We start from the raw sequence: 17,340 nt of genomic DNA on the forward strand, positions 1-17,340 counted from the left end.
CACATTACAAAATCAATGGCCCAACAATATGAGAGGATACAGAGGCATATTTAATGCATACTCCTTAAGGAAGAGCTGGTTTTAAATGACATACCTGTGTGACTTCAACTATGTGACACTCTGAAAAAAGCTAAAAAATAGACAATAAAGTATTAATGGTTCCACAGATTCAGGGGCAATAAGACAGTGAAGAGATGAAGAACAGAAAACTTTCACATTCTGACACTGTTAATAATAGAGCATAAAGGTGGACATTCAACAGTATATTTTATCAGTTGCTTCAGAAATAAATAACAACTAGTCCAATTAGACTTGGTTGGCATTATATTTGTTCTCTAATGATAACGAATCTAAAATGAATATGCAAGATGTAAATAATATAAAATCTGTGTGTAGAGGAGGCATATGGGAACTCTTCTCTATATGCTAAATTGTCCTGTAAATGTAACCTTATTTGAGAAAAATAATGTCTGTCTATAAAAACAAACAGAAAACACTGAGGGTTCTCATACCTCAGCTATGAGCTATGCCTGGATGACCCTCACTCAGTGACACAGATGCCTTCATTCTAAAAAGTAATGACCCACCACAATTCTGTTTTTATTTCCCTATGAGGTTTTGGTGAACCTTTTGTGAGAAATAGAAAGTCGAGTAGTCCATTTTCAAAATACAATATTTTAGTTTTAATTGTCAAATCACACTGAGGATATACAAATATCAGAAAAGAAGAAACAGAACAAAGGGTTACCAGCAGGTAACACCTGAGTGTGTCAGACAGGAAGTGAGTGAAAATGGTCTTGCTTCACCAAAACTGATCATCAGTGAAGATCTTCTCTCCACAACACAATAAGTGAGGAAGGACAACTAAGGGGACATTTATTTAAAGAACCCAATAGAGACAGTTAAAGTTAGGCAATGTTCAGGAAGACTGTACATCTCACATACTCACCAATGAGAATAAGAGGAAAGACCTTGTGAACTAGTGAAGGAAATTCTCATTGGTTCTGCCTGTTCACCTAGGCACTGAATCTTACAATATTATCAGTAAAAGCCTCATTTAATGATATATATTTTGTCTCTTATGAGTACTTGAGTTTGTTTCTCACACTCTCCTACCAAAAACATTGTCAAAATTTTCAATCTCTTTATACAGAATTGTAAACAAAATACCTTATAGGTAAATACTCAAGAAAATTGATTCAACTTTAACTCAAACATTAGTGACAAGTTATCTTCCTGTACAAAAGCCACTCCTTCCTTAAATACTGGGAATGTTAGTTCCAATGTAATTTTACTACTTTCATACTAATGAGAAAATGATCTGAAATGGCTTTTTAGAATGTCCATATCAAATCGAGGCATGGTGGTGCATGTCTATAATTTGGTGTCTTGAGAGGCCAAGGCAGGAGAATCATAATATTAAAGCCAACTTCAGCAACTTAGCAAATTAGTCAAACATTCTGTGTATATTAAAACTGTCTGAGGATGTTACTCAGTGTTTAATACTTCTGGGTTCAATTGTTGAAACCAAAAAAATAATGCACCATGTAGCTTATAAAATGATAGTGCTTGGCTGGGGTTGTAGCTCAGTGGTAGAGTGGCATGTCTTATGAATAAATACTCAACATCACTCCAAGTAAACTGTACTGCATGAAATAACCACACAGAGATAGAGAAATACCTTTTTGGGGGGGGGGGTCCTGTGATGACACCTCTGACCTAAGATGGTCTGTGGAAATAAAGAAAGGAGCATGTCCTGAACCCTTTTATTGGGAAGAAGCCATTGAAATGAGGAAAAGGGTAGGATTACAAACAAACAGGTGAGTGTAACTAAACCCCATGGCTTATGACTACACATGTAGACCTGTCATGCTATCTAAGCTGGGAGAACTCCCAAATCACCAAGAGATGTGTGACTTGTCAGAGCCTTGTGCTTCAGGGATGGAATGTGTGGTCACTCAGAGTGGCTTTCCACTTATTCACCCTTTCTTAATATAAATTAAAAAGTCAACTGTTGAATTATATCTTTCAGTCACTGGATTTTTATCCAAGAACATGATGACCTACTGTTGAAACATGAAAGGAATTAGTAGCAAACATAACATTTCAAGAACATAATCAACTTGGAAGATCCAGGGTATTATTATTATTCTGCCAAACACACATCAGATGATTTTTTTATTTTTTTCCCAATTTCATTTTTAAGCATTGCATTTGGCCATACTAAAAATGGACCTTTTTATTTACCATGCCATTAATTACTTTCCACAAGCCATAGAGCAGAGGGCTCATTCACATTACTTATCACAGTGGCTTCTAGAGCATTTTAACTTAATTTGAATCCTTCCATCATAACTATCTGACTATGAAGACTCTTGGAAGTAATTTGAGTCAAATATTAAGAAAATTCACTTTTTCTAAGTTTTAAAACATAGCCACAAAAGCTCTATTTTAATGGCAAGGAATAGTATGTATAAATAGTTACTTCAAGGATTATGAAATCAGATTCAGAGTTTGCCTGGGTCTTGTTTATTGGCATGGACCTCTTTCAAAGCCTGAAAATTAACTTCAGCATATTATATCTCTGAAATATTAGTTGGCAATAACTAGTGGTAAAATAAGTTAAGTTGTATTCTTACAGGCTACAGGATATCCATCTTTCTTTCTATTAATTCTCACATTTAAGGAATTTATTTGTTCTGTCAGTAATATAAATGTTCTGAAGGTAGAAGTCAAACAACAAAACATCATTTTTTTGGTGCCATATTTCTGAGGGTGAGGGTATGACCAATAAACTTCCAGCATCATGGCATCCTTGTATAGTCATCTTTTTCAATTCTGGGAGACAAGTCAAAAATATACCCAGTATTTCTAGGCAACATATGTCATACTGGCAAGACATTGAAAAATCTATTCACTGAGGAGTGGTGCCAATTTCTTTTGTAGAATGAACAATAGATATTGCAACAATACTTTGGTGGATATATTATGAAAATAATTGGCTTGCATAAGAAAGTACTATTTCAATAATCTTTCTATTTTGACATTTTTTTCAGATAATTAATTTCTAAGAACCAACATAATTAACTGTCTTAGATTTCTTATATGTTATCTTTTTCTCAAAAGATACTCCTAGATATCCTGTTGGTAATATAATCAATATATACAAATAACTGACCACTAGAGTAAGTACAATTAATCTAGTAATGTGGGAAAGCTTTTGAATCCGCTCTGCAATGCATATTAAAGGTGAATATGAGAAATAAGTCCATAGAACATGTTCATAATTTTACTTTATTGACCAATACATGAAGCTGCATATCTATAAAATCTTCACTTGGGAGATTCAATTTTCTGTGTCAGGTTTTTCAGTCATTATCACAATTAGTGGGTCAAATTCTACTTTTTGAAATCTGATTAATTTACTGATTCATGTTCAGTACAGTAAGACTCTCAGAATCACAATTTAAAAATTTTTGTAATATTTGTAAGATTTAGTGTGTCCTATGGGGTTCTGTTTTTCCCCTTTTCCTCACTTAATAAAATTGAGAAAAGGCCTGGTGTCAGCTATAGTATCATTAGATTAGATATAGATAGTATTACACGTATTTAAATAATAAGAAAAGATTTACCATCTGTAGTTGATCCTGGATTTTGACAAAAGTTATTTAAATGGACCATGATAAATAGATATTTAGGTTTTACTAAATGTATAACTTTATTTTGACTTCAACAGAATTATCAAAAGTAAATAATATAATAAGTTGTATATAAAAATGTGTATTTTGAAATTAGCTCTAGATTAACTCAAATAATTATCTTAATTTGGAATGTTGATTGTGACAGAGTTTTTAACTTAGAAGCAGTGGTCTTTATTCGGAGCATGAGAAATTATATAAACATCTATCAAAATAGGAAATACATATGTTAAATAAACCTAGAGAATATATATAAATTTACTATTTATATATAAATAATATATATTATATATACTGTGATAATAAATTAATACAATTAATAAAAATGATTTAGAAAAATGAGTAATCTTTTGTCTATAAATTCATGAAAAACTGTCATTATTATTATGAAACTTAGTAAGTAGGGGGTTTTAGTATCTTAAATATCAATGGGTAATAAATAAGGAAATAGTATTGTTTTAGAAAGTGATTTAATTAGAATTTTATGGCATTGAAATAGCAATGAGAGATTCTTGTTAAATCAATTCGTTTATAAATAAACAGTTATGTAAGTATGTTAATTTACTATACTTAATGTAGCAAAATTAGCTTCAATAATTATTTATAATTTGTGGCCTTAAAAATTTTTAAAATATCAAGTATTCAGTGTAGTATATCATACTATTAAGGTTGAGAAAATATTCACCATGTTAGATTTCTTATTGAGATCAGTTATTGGCTGTTGAGCTGATTTATTATCGGCTGTCTGTTTAATATTTGAGGGGTAACTGTTTTTAGGTTTATTTTCTTTTCAGTGAAAAACTGTTGACAGCGTTTTTAAATAAGTCCCTGTTTCAATGTTTAGAGGTCTCTAAAATTTGTTTTTACCATAAAAGAAGACAACATTTTTTGATTAGGAAGCTTATTTTTCTGGGCGTAAGATTAGCATTTTAATTTTTTTTATCCATATGATTGACTTTCTTTTTATTTGTTTAGGCTTCATTTAATTATGGTGTAATATTTAAAGTTCACTAGAATTATGTTAACCTGTGTAAATATCTTGTAATGTTTAGGGCTAACTGGATGGTAAACACTTTTTTTTTTTTTTTGAAAATGGGTGGCCCCTTATATGTTGAAGGTGCTGTATTGTCTCTTTAAGTCTCTCTATGAAAACAGTAACATTTTTAAAGGGTTAATAAATTATGGGGTTTTTAAGGCATTTTCTTTTTCTCTTGAATACCAATATGTTCCAGGGAAATCTCTGTTCTCCAGACTGTCAGATTTGTCCCAATTTTGTGTTACTGGGATATGGTTAAGAAAAATCTTTTTTAAAACCCTTTTTGAGATGATCATTTATTTTAAAGTTTAGTTAAGTAATAGAATAATATCTCTTTAGATAATGTTAGACATCTGACATAAACTTTGAAAGAAACAGTATATGAGTTTGGGTTTTTTGAAAGTCTCTTTCAGTTTCTTTTGGTCTATATTAAGTTTGAGAGGTTTCCTTCAATTTTAGTTTCCAGTAAGCAATTTTTCTAGTAGCCTTCTCTGTTAACAGTAATTGAGGCTAGTTATGAAGATGAGACATTTTTATTAATTACTGTAATTTTTGTATATATAATAGATTATTTATTTTGATATTATATGTAATTAGGCAATTTAAAAGGAACCCACAATCTTTGTTTGAGAGAAGGTTTCAAAATATCTTTATCTCTTAGAATATTATCCTTTGAATAGGTGTATCTTAATTGTCTTCTAGAAAATATGATTAAGGTAACTTCCTAGTGTAGGAAATAGTATATTCATACTACCATATTTGTATGGATAATAGGGACTGTCAGAGAACTTATATAATACTAATGAATTTCCAACAAAGTTTGCAATTTTTATTGAATAAAGCAATATAGGTCTTTAATTTGGAGAGCATCAGTCTTAATAAAAGGTTCTCCCATATCTTACAATATCAGAAAACCAGAGGTAATATGCAAGAATCAGCAGTGACTTTTAATTAATCAAATTAATCTTCAAGGAGAATTTTCAAAACTGAAATCTAAGTCAGTCATTTACTATATTTAGAGTTTAATCAAGGACATGAATTTATTTATTAAAATTAACCCATGTCTTAAACAGTAAGATTCATTAGGCAATAAAGACCTTTCTTAAAGAAAATAAACAATATTTTAATAGGTCTTTATCATGTCAAAACATGAAAAAAAGTCTTAGCTTATATCAGCATAATAAAATCAGGGAAATAACCTGATATATCCTTGAATTAATCAGTTTATATTTTTATAATCATCCCAGTTATATGCAAATATATTTCTCAATTGTTTTAACCTTCTATATAATCTGCAGAGATAATGACATAGATTTTTCTAATTGGGGGAATAATTTTATTATTAAAATTTAGAATATAAAATCTTGTTTTAATCAAAGATGATTTCTTCTTCTTACAACCTCCAAAGTTTGTATCTTCTCTGTGGAAGTATCTTCTTTGTCTTTTAGAATTCTTACTGGTTATACTGTGGAATGATTTCTGAAAATCTTAGAATCTAAACAAATTATTGTACATTGATAAAGAGAAAAAAAATTTAAAATTAAATTTTAATTAAAATATAGTTAAAGCCCTTAGATATTTTTCTAGGCATAATTATATTTGTTTTTCATCTTATAAAATTTGTACAATAATTTGAGAATTAAAAATCACTTGATTGGGCTGGGGATGTGGCTCAAGCGGTAGCGCGCTCGCCTGGCATGCCTGCGGCCCGGGATCGATCCTCAGCACCACATACAAAGATGTTGTGACCGCCAATAACTAAAAAAAAAATAAATATTAAAAAAAATTCTCTCTCTCTCTCTCTCTCTCTCTCTCTCTCTCTCTGTCTCTCTCTTTAAAAAAATCACTTGATTATCCCTTGAAAGTAAGTTTATAGTAAGATATATTTATTTTAAATATTTCTAATTCTACAAAGAGAACATGATATATATATATATATATATATATATATATATATATATATATATATCAGATATACATACATATATAGATATTATATATAATCAGATATACATATATATACAGACATATATGTGTGTGTGTGTGTGTGTATATATATATATATATATATATATATATTTCCTGTTTAAGAAAAATGATTAGATAAATATATATTAACTGAATAATTAGACACATATGCAAATTATTTTCTGGATTAGAAACTATTGGTTATCCAAATACCTCAAAAAATACGTATTGAGAATAAGGGCATAATATATAATTGTATTAACTTTTTTTTACCACATGTTTCTTAATATATTTGAGTCCATTTCAATTTTTCTTGGGTTAATAGTGCACTTTTTTATATATTTGTGACATCACATAATAAGATATTTGTGTATACATTTACTTATTTCTTCTAATTAAGATAGTCAGTGATGAGAATAGATTTTTTTGCTCATCACAGGGCCATTGCTGCCTTTGTTTCTTGTGGTGAACAAATACTTTCTTTTAACCTCCAAAATTGAAAGTAAAATACAAAGAAGCATATGTTTGATACCTCTCATCAATAGAAATATTTTTAGTTACACAACTATATACAGGAAAATGAAAGATCATAAAGGAAGCTGTTGAGGGATAAAAAAATCAAGTTATTTAGTCTTGAGAGCAAGTCAGGCTTAGGGCTGCAATGTAGAAACCTGTGGAATTAGATTTTGCCTAAAAAGGATGCCTTCTCTTAGCATTTACAGGTGGAACGTCATAAAAATATAAGCTGTATGTAGTTTCAGTAGCAGGTCTGTGTGAAACTGAAAGTACATGTTAGTGACTGGAGGCAAGATCAGATGTCCTGGTTGAGTGACAGGGGAAGGTCCAATGGGAAGCCCTCAAAAATGTGGAAGCAGAGGCAAGGAAGACTAATTGGCTAGTCCGGCTTTCTGCTGTTACCATGGTGATGGATACAGCTTGGAGCTGGGTGCCCATTGTCTGGGGAAAAGGCTCCCAGAGCGGGTTTCATTCCATTTGATTTGTTTGTGTTTATCTGACCAGTGTGCAGTGGCTTGCTTTGTCTTTATCACCTGTGCTTGTAGTGTGTGCTCTCTTGGTCTTGTATTTTTCCTTGCAGCACATGGGCACTTTAAAAGTGAGTTTTAATGGCAGATGCCAGTGTTACTATCAGATGTTAGGATAGTTTGCATTTGGATATCAGGCCAGGCTGTTTAATGATTAAAAGCATTGCTGGTGGTGGGTCTGGTTTCAGACCCCATAGGAAATGCAGCTAAATTCCTTTGTCCACAGAGGCTGAGTTACAGCATTCTGATAGGGTAGGAGAAGAATGTGCTGAAAAGGTTTAATATAAATTGTTAGAGCACCTTTATAAAACAGTAAAAAATAACTAAAAAAATAAAAAATAAATAAATTCCCTCTCTAGAAGTAGAAAATCTTTCTTACAAGTCTCACCATAAATAATAATAATACTTTTTTCCTATTACACGCTGAAAGCACAGATTTTTAGTATATAAACACCCCAAAATATTTACCAATTTTTTTTTTAAATATAAAGATTCAGAAAAACAATCCATAAAAGTGATTTTCTAATAGGAGAGGACTGAACTTAACCACATATCCCATTAATAATCTTAATAATACTTTAAATTTTTTAGAGTCTCTAAAATTGAAAAAAAATTTATCTTTCTAAAGGTAAAATATTCCCAGATATTAAAAAAGTTTAATATCAGAGATTTTCCTTCTAATTACTTACTTTCTACAATTCTGTCCAAAATATTCTGAAATCTTATGTGCACTTAACTTCTGAAGAGATTTCAAACTCATTAAATTTCTAAAATTTACCCTGGAGACCCAGTATGTACCACCAATTGTAAGGTCTAAGGACTAAGCACTCAAGGTGACTCCAGGTGAACTGGGCTGCATGAAATAACCACACAGACACAGAGAAATACATTTTTCTTTGGGTCCTGTGATGGACTTATGGGGTCCATGGATAGAGAGAGAGGAGTATGTGCTGAACGCTTTTATTGGGAAGAAGCCATTCAAATGAAGGAAGGGGGAGGGTTACAAAGGAATAGTTGAGTGTAGCTCAATGCCCTTGGTTATAACTACACCTGAAGACCAACCTTGCTATCAGAGCTGGGAGAATGCCCAAGTCAACAAGAATTGTATTGACTGGTCAGAGCCTTGTGCTTCAATAATGGAAGGTGTGGTCATTCAGAGCACTCCCTCTCAGTAGAATGCTTGTGTCACATGTGTGGGGCAATGGGTTTGATTCTCAGCACCACATAAACATAAATAAACAAAATAAAGTTATTGCATCCATTTACAAATAAAATATTTTAAAAATAAATTTCTTTAGATACCTGATAAGATTTTATGGGTATTCTGCAGGATAATTCATGTAAGTAACAGTGCTGAAACGCATAAAATACAGTTGTGTCTGATATTATAAACAGAGCTCTTGATGAAAAGAGTAATTGATATTTGGCATTGGGGCAGACCCACATTTTTTTCTCCATTTTTTTTTAAGTAACATAAACCTTCCATCTGTGGGCAGTTAATTTCTGGACTTCAGTAGTAACTGACACTATCAACCAGAAGCATGAATCAGGGCCTGTGAATCAATCTGGCCAGCTCAGTTCAACTCTATTCTCCCAATAGGTGGACACAATTACAGCTAGTTATGAGCTTCCCCTACATTAGTTAGCCAAAGTTAACAGCAATGATGTTTCCTTTTACAGAGAATAAAGTGAGGAGAGAGTATTCTTGGACTGAAATCCAAGGTTTTCACATCACCTGCTCTTGGCTAAACTACAATCTATAGAAGCTACAGAAATTACCTCCAAGAAAAGCCATGGCCTGTGTAGCTTTTGTGATGGATTTGTGTACAATAAAGATAACAAATCTGAAAATTCAAGCTTTACTTGAATGAAATAAGTGAAGAAATGAACTAAAATGGGAGATTAACTAAGGACCCACAGTTATTGAGGGAAGTTACAATTACCTCAGTACAGAGAAACCTGACTCCCTCACAAGCAGGAGGCCTCTTTACCCTGTTTTCATACCCAATTATCAAAATCCCATTGGTCATAAATTACTTCCTTTCTTCTTAATTTTCTTTTCTTCTTAACTTCCTTTACCTGTGGTAACCAGGTAAAGCAGCTTCTTTCTTCATCTTGGAAAGTTTTTAGAAGTATTAGAACAAAATAAACTTAAGATGTGCTATCACACAAGTGTATTATTTCATTTTATTTTTCTGATTAGTTCATTTAATCATTTTTAAAAAATCTAGAATTGATCAGAATTCATTCCCATGTAGCTAAGAAACTTGCCAAATGCAAGCCCAAGTGTATTGCCAGAATTTGAACTACATTTCCAGATATTTCTGGAGTTTAAAAAAAAATCTTGGGGCTGGAGTTGTAGCTCAGTAGAACATATGAGTAACATGCACAAGGATATCCAGCACCATAGGAAAAAAAGAAATTCATCCCTGTCCTAGACTAATTGAAAGAGTACTGATACTTCGTTAATGTTTCTTGATGGTAAAGTATGGGTAACTGCAGGTGGCCACTGAGGCCTATATGAAGGATGGACAAAAAAGTTCAAGTGCCTTGTATCTCTTTCTCTTTTCTCTCCTTTTAGTTGTAGGCCTTTGTTTTCTTTATGTTGCTGAGGATTAAATCCAGTGTCTCACACAAGTGCTCTACACCCAGTGTCTCACACAAGCGCTCTACCACTGAGCCACAACACTAGCTTGCCTTGTACATCTTAAAGACCCCCCCATTCAGTCCCCAGGTGTAGGATTGCTTCAGTTAGGTTAATATTTGTTAAGAACTTAGAATAAGTGTCAGGAACATGTATTGTCTCATTAACTTCAATATGGTCCATGACCACTTAAGACAGGTCCTTCCACTATGATGTAAAAGTTAATTTAACTTGACTGCTATATGGAAAGAAATATTTTGTATAAAGTTCTTGGCAGTGTCTGTAATCAGAAAGTACTAAATGAATGGCAGTTGTCAGCAGGAGCCAGGCTTGATGATACAACACAGGAGGCAGAGGATCACAGTTCAAAGCCAGCCTCATCAACTGAGACGTCTCTGAATAAAAAAGGATTGGGGATGTAGCTTACTAAAGAGTGCCCCTGGGTTCAATCCCCAGTACCAGAGGCCTGGGGCTGGGGCTTGCTTATGACATAGCATTCGATTTTTGGTGAGTAAAGAACTGAAGATTATAGCCTTATCCTGCACCTTTCCCATTTAACCATCAAGAGGCAGTGACAGGTCTTTTCCAAAGCCTTCTGTGGTTCCCCCTGGTGCCCACCAGAAGGCGACCCAGCAGGGCAGCTGATCTTGGGGTCATAGTGGCAGCACTTCTTCTCTCAGTGGTCCTTTGCATACTTAGCCCCAACCTCCCAGGGCCTTAACTAACTCGGAGGAGACAGGCCGGAACCAAGTTAATAAATACAATTCAGAATTTATTAAAAATCAGGGCTCCCCTGTTGTGCCTTCCTGGCGCTAAGGAAATAAATAACCAGAAGGGACACAGCTGGGGAAAGAAAAATCAATCTCAAGACAGATTTTTTTTAACTACCCCTCCCTTTCCCAACACCTCCCCCTATGGCTCTTGGAACATAGCACCCGAGAAGGTACCTCAGTCCAGGTAGAATGTGGCCGGCACCAAGGCATACCTGCCTTGCCCAGGAGGGGAGACAGGCCCTGGGATCATTTGTTTCCAGACCTTGATAACCCAGCAGGGGCCAGGGCTGAAGAACCAATTGGAGTCACCTGAGGGTGGTAGTGGTAGGGGGTGAAGAGGGTAATAATCCAGGCAGCATAAGCAGCTGAAAGGGGGTCCAGCCCACTCTCCAGGTTTAACCAGTGCCTGATAAATTATGACCCAACCATCACCCCTTCTCTCCTTGAGTCTGCCAGCTCTGCACTCTGCTGAGGATCTTTTGGGTTAGTTCAACAGAGACACGGATGAAGATTGCATCACATTACACATAGTTTCCCTTTCAGATATCCTGGTGGGAGATTAACTTGGGGTATCCAAAGCCCAGGTAACTCTCATCCAAGGAGTCTTGCCAAGTGCCTGGCTTTTGGAAATTTTTCCAGTTTGGGTCAAGGTGGAAATTCTAAATGACCTGCTGTGGCTTAGCAAGCCCTGGGTCACTCTGATCTAGCAGGGAGAAAGTGACACGATGGGCAAAGGGCCACTCAAGGAGATTGTCAAAGGTGCCTGGTAGCACATGAATGTACAGAGAGAGATGTGTGCCCTCACCATTGCCATTACCATTGAGTAATGCAGACACCTGTAGCTTGTAATGATACTTGCGTGTATAGAAGGCTGGGCTGAAGCACTCAAGGATGGGCTTGGCCTTGGCCTCTTGTAGCTTCTGCCCATATTTGCCATTCTTCCAAATGAGCACACAATCACTGCCTACTGATAGTTCCTCCAGCTCTCGATGCAGCTTCTGCAGCTCTTGCCGCTGCCGGCTCACTAGGGCACACATCATAGCTAGATGTGGCTTCACTCTCTCCACGACATGCCACACCATTGCCAGCTTAGTGCACTTTTGGCAAAGCCCCAGGAAAGGAGAAAAGGGAGGACGGTTACCAAAAGGGGAAGTCTCAGGGGTAGCAGGCGCCCATCTCTGCATGAGGAAGACAGGGTGCTAGGAAGAACCTGCAGTTGAACAGGAGGGGGAAGGACCTCAAAGAACTAAACTGCCAGAAAACTTATCCTTCATCTAGGACTTCATGGGCTAAGGATGGGGTTGACTAAAAGAAGGGGCATCTCACCCTGTGCTAGCAACCAGAGTCTTTGAATGGGCATAGTACCAAGGCAATGCTACTGCTGTCTGTCAGATGATTTGGCAGATCCTCCGGAGCCACAGTTCCCACGCCACACTGGTTAGGGCAGGGCATAGGCAGCCTTGGGCACTGGTACTGGTGACTCTGGATGGTGTAAAAGACAAATTCCTTTGTGCAGTAGGTACAAGGCTGGGTGCGCTTGGGACACTCAAAAGTGTGGGCACCACACTTGTTGTCACAGTACACACTCTCTTGGGGGCACATACCCTCATGGCTCTCATAGGCTTCCTCACTAAAGTCACAACGACAGAACCCGCACTTGAGGTGCCGCTTGGGGCAGTTGTGTTGCAAGTGTGCAGGCAGATCACAGCGACTCAGCTTGGCAGAAGAGCGATTGGGCCAGGGAACTACATTGAAGCTGCAGATACTCAGGTGTCCCTGTCAATGATGAAGTGGCCCACTCCAGCGGCAGCTCTCCTCACTGTGGATGCAGCGGATGGGCAGGCCTAGCAACTGGATCTCCAGATCTGGGTCTGGGTAGATCTTGGAATAGTCCAAGGTAACTTGGTCCTCAGGGCATTTGAAGACTCCTTCACTGAGGAACTCCAGCAGGCAGGTGTTGCATAAGTGGTGGCCACATGTAGAAACCTGCACAGGATCACACAGGGGTTTCCTGCACAGCGGGCACAGCAGCTGCTGCTTGGGCTTCTCCAGGAACTTGTAGTTCAAGCCAGGCATGGCAGGAGAGTGGCGGGCACAGGCAAGTGGAGCTGGGCAAGCAGCAGCTCCACAGCCTGCAGGGTGCCATCAACTGGCAGCCCCAGCCGAAGCTTTAAATATGCTTTATATTTGAAAAATACATACTCTATAAATCTCTCTTCATTTAAAAAATGATTGCATACTACATTATTTTACAGATAAAAAAAAAACCAGAATTCTTAAAAGAGTATTTGGACTATTTCTAATTCATAAGAAAATTCTATAATAAATATTCTTTACAATTGTATATGTAACATATCAGTATAAATCATTTTATATATAAATATATGCAGGCAAAAGCAGGATATATACAAAAGATTCTTCCTGCATGTTTTCTATATGAAATATGCACACTTGGGGCTGTGGTTATGGCTCAATGGCAGACCATTTGCCTAGCATGTATGAGGCAATGGGTTTGATTATCAGTACCATACATCAATAAAGAAAATAAAGGGCCAATAGCAACTAAAAAGTATTAAGAAGAAAAAATATACACATTTTTATGTTTTATATATATATATATATATATATATATATATATATATATATATATATATATATATATATATAATTGTTTTTAACAAGAAAACCCCAAATCCCAAATGCAATAATGACAACCATCACAAATACTGGTCAGACATTTCTCCTCTAACAGAGAACAGAGCTTCTAGGATAAATGGCTAATTACAGGTCTGGAACAAGAAAATAAATGATGTGCTTGAAACATCTTGTTTTGTGAGAAAGTGAAAAGTATTCCAGGAAGAATGGGAACACATCAAAAAAGAAGCTTTAAATAGAAGCTACTGTTTATATCTTGGGCATTTGAGTACCAAAATGATAAGCTTCAGCTTTTTGCCCACTTATGTTTGGTTTTGCTATATTTTTTTGTAGAATCAATTAAAAAATTATCTTTTGGCCACCACATAATAATAATTTGACACAAGGAGGAATCATCTATAAATATTGATTCTAGTGGGTGAAAATTTAAGGACCAACCAGATATTTATAAAGTCATAAAGTATCACCACCCAAAATATTTATGAAATACAAAGAGTAAATGAATACTAGGTTTATCATGGACCAACCTGGCAGATACTTCTTAACCAAATAATTAGCCAACACTAACCACTGATGGAAAAAAAGTGACACTACATACCTCCACAGTTTCTTGTTGTTGTGTTATTGAAGCCCCAGATATTTGCTTACTCTTAAGTAGAGGCTAACTCTAGATCCTAGAAGTTGCCCACCATTACTAGAGGCTGACCCTAGTTTGTGACCATGTCCATCAGTGCTGCCAGAATATGCTCTAGTGTATGAACTATGCATTGTATGCATGATGGTTTTTCTCTAATGGCATAACCTGAATCCACTCATGAGAACACATCATATGACTCTAAACTGAGATAAAATTTACAAAACTACTACTGATATACACCTTTGAAAATTATAGATATCATAAATAGCCCAGAAAAACTCAATAATTGTCCCACATTAAAAGAGAGAGAAAAAACAAGACCACTAGACACAGTGAATAAATGATATTAAAATTTCCCCAAATTGGATTTATTTTGGTTCAAAGACTATTGTTGAAATAACTGGAAAATTTTGAATAAAGTTTGTAGAGTAGATACTTATAATTTAATTTTATTATTATGCATCTTTTTTTGAACTGGAGGAAAAGAGATAAAACAAGTTAATAAAATAGTAACATTTGAGAAATGTTTCCTAGGGATTCTTTGCACTACTGTTATAAATCTTCTATAAATCTTAAACTTTCAAAAGAGAATACTTCTGAAAGAAAAATGATTCTTTAAAATATTAACAAGCATGCATAACAACTAACTTTTATTCTCTTTTTGTACATGGTCTTCTAGCACTTCAAATATGATTCTCTCATTTTTTATTGAAAGTTATTTATATAAGCTAAGAAATATATATATATATATATATATATACATATATATATATATATATATATATATGATATATGCCGTTATACATATACACATATATGTTATTAAATTACATTGTGATTTGTGCATTATTTAATTTTTAAATAAAATTAACTGTGGCTCTGTATAGACATAACTAAATAAAAAAAAATAGTGGTGGATGATTACAAAGATATTTATAGTCTCAAACTCTCTCCCTACAAAAAATTTAATTACAAAGCAAAAAACTTCAAATACCACCTTAATAACCAATATTAACATCAGCAGTAATGAGGATATTATAAGTCACATGATGTGACTCAAAGAGAAAATCAGAGAATTGATTCTGTGATACTCTTGCCAAAAAAACGTGTAATCTAGTTCCAATCATAAAGAAACCAGAAAATGGATCTTAAGCACATTCTACATGCTTTATCCCTGAAAACATTCAAAGGTAAAGAAGAGACTAAGGACTATCTGAATCTGAAGGCATCTATAAAATACAATTAATTTCATTTCATGGCTCTGAATAAAATATTTTGCTATAAAGGACAATATCAGGCTACTAGAAATAAATGAAAATAATTTGAGAATTAAGTGGTTGAAGTCATCATGATAGAATGTATTATTATTGATTTGAGAAAAAGCAATTGCTTAATATTTTTTGCCTTTTCTCTTCATACAATCTTGAAATATATTAGTAAAGTTGCAGGGTCTAATATAAAGAACTTTTGTCCACTGAAGCATTTTAAAGTGAATTGCTGACATATGATATCATCCATAATATACTTAGTTGTTACTAAAATCAGAACATGCTAGATAACTACAATACAAACTTTATTATAAAACTGATATGATTAACAAGTGTTCTGTTACTTGGTAATATTTGAAAAAATAATTCCTAATGAATGAAAGTTGTATTGTAGTTATGTAGCATGTTCTGACCTAAAGAAAATACTAATAATATCATGAATGACAGAATATGACAGCAATTCATTTTAAAATTATTCAGTGAAAAAATGTACTTTATATTAGAACTTGAAACTTCACTATTATTTTCCAAGATTGTATAAACAAAGATAAAAGAAAAAAAACTATTAAGCAAATACTGATTTTATTAGAAACAAGTCTTAAGTCAATACTTCAAATTAAAATTATAAAAATTGAAAGGCTGTATGTTTGACGGCAGTATAATAATTCTAATACATTAACCCATTAGTGAATATAATAACTGGAATACCAAACTAATGTTACCTACATCTCTGGATCCATATTCATGGATACATTTTTTAAAATACAAATAATTTATCATTAATGTGATATTTAGATCACCAAATTAGTGTTGACCATTTGCTTGTTGAATGAAGTTTAAATGTTAGCATTTAGACAGTTTGAAAACATCTCAATAAAAAATGGTTTGCACATGCACTTCAAATTTTCTTACAGATGTATATAAAGCTTCATATTTTGAGAATTTCATCATATATATGATATACACATCCATTTCAGTAAAGTTTTTACATCATATATTTCATCAAACAATACAAATATTATATCAACAGTCTGAAAAACACAATATTAGTTTTCATATGCTTTTTCTTAATATCTCTATATATCCTTATAATTTTTTAAAAGTCGATCTTGTCTTGGATTATCAGTAATTGTTCAGGCAGAAGCTTCCATAGCCAAGATTCAAATTCTGTAGCAAGTGGAGAGAAAAAGAATTATAGTTTGTCTCAAAGATTTTATAAGCATGAATCAGTAAAAAAATTGAGAACTTTTCATTGCTTATAAAAATGCAGAATACATATGTATGTCCACAATACAAAATTACTATGAAAAGCAATATACCCATATTTTTATATGCAGTTATCCTTATGACTGTGTGTCAGAGCTTTTCATTTTTCACCCCTTATGCATGAATTTGAAAACCATATACTAGGTATTCTGGCAAGCACTGGGTTGACAACACGAAAATGATAATGGACACCCACCAACAGTCATATACCATAGCTTGAAAAGCAGGCAAGCAGTTGATTTCAAAACAGAGTCATTGGCATTGTTACAAGGATAAAACAGGATAATCGAACACTTAGAAGGGACTTCTGTCCCAAATTTGTTTCAATGTTTGAGGTTCTTTAGTTGAAATG

General features: G+C 34.1%; 2 pseudogenes across 2 annotated transcripts in view; both read right to left on the bottom strand.

Moving 5' to 3' along the window:
• The window catches only part of LOC308640683 (ephrin type-A receptor 5-like), a 107,246-nt pseudogene extending 97,387 nt beyond the window's left edge, over positions 1-9,859 (bottom strand). Inside the window, exon 1 of the transcript in view lies at positions 9,825-9,859. The product of the transcript in view is annotated as an ephrin type-A receptor 5-like (transcript). The remainder of the gene's footprint in view (positions 1-9,824) is intronic.
• Positions 9,860-11,590: 1,731 nt separating this feature from the next.
• LOC308640684 (TNF receptor-associated factor 4-like) lies at positions 11,591-13,238 on the bottom strand (annotated as a pseudogene). The gene is made up of 2 exons: positions 12,489-13,238; positions 11,591-12,259 (listed from the first exon to the last, which is right to left on the bottom strand). The product of its transcript is annotated as a TNF receptor-associated factor 4-like (transcript).
• Positions 13,239-17,340: the final 4,102 nt, after the last annotated feature.

The sequence above is a fragment of the Spermophilus citellus genome (genome assembly GCF_964194105.1).
Source record: "Spermophilus citellus genome assembly, contig: SCAFFOLD_102, whole genome shotgun sequence".
Taxonomy (NCBI): Eukaryota; Metazoa; Chordata; class Mammalia; order Rodentia; family Sciuridae; genus Spermophilus; species Spermophilus citellus.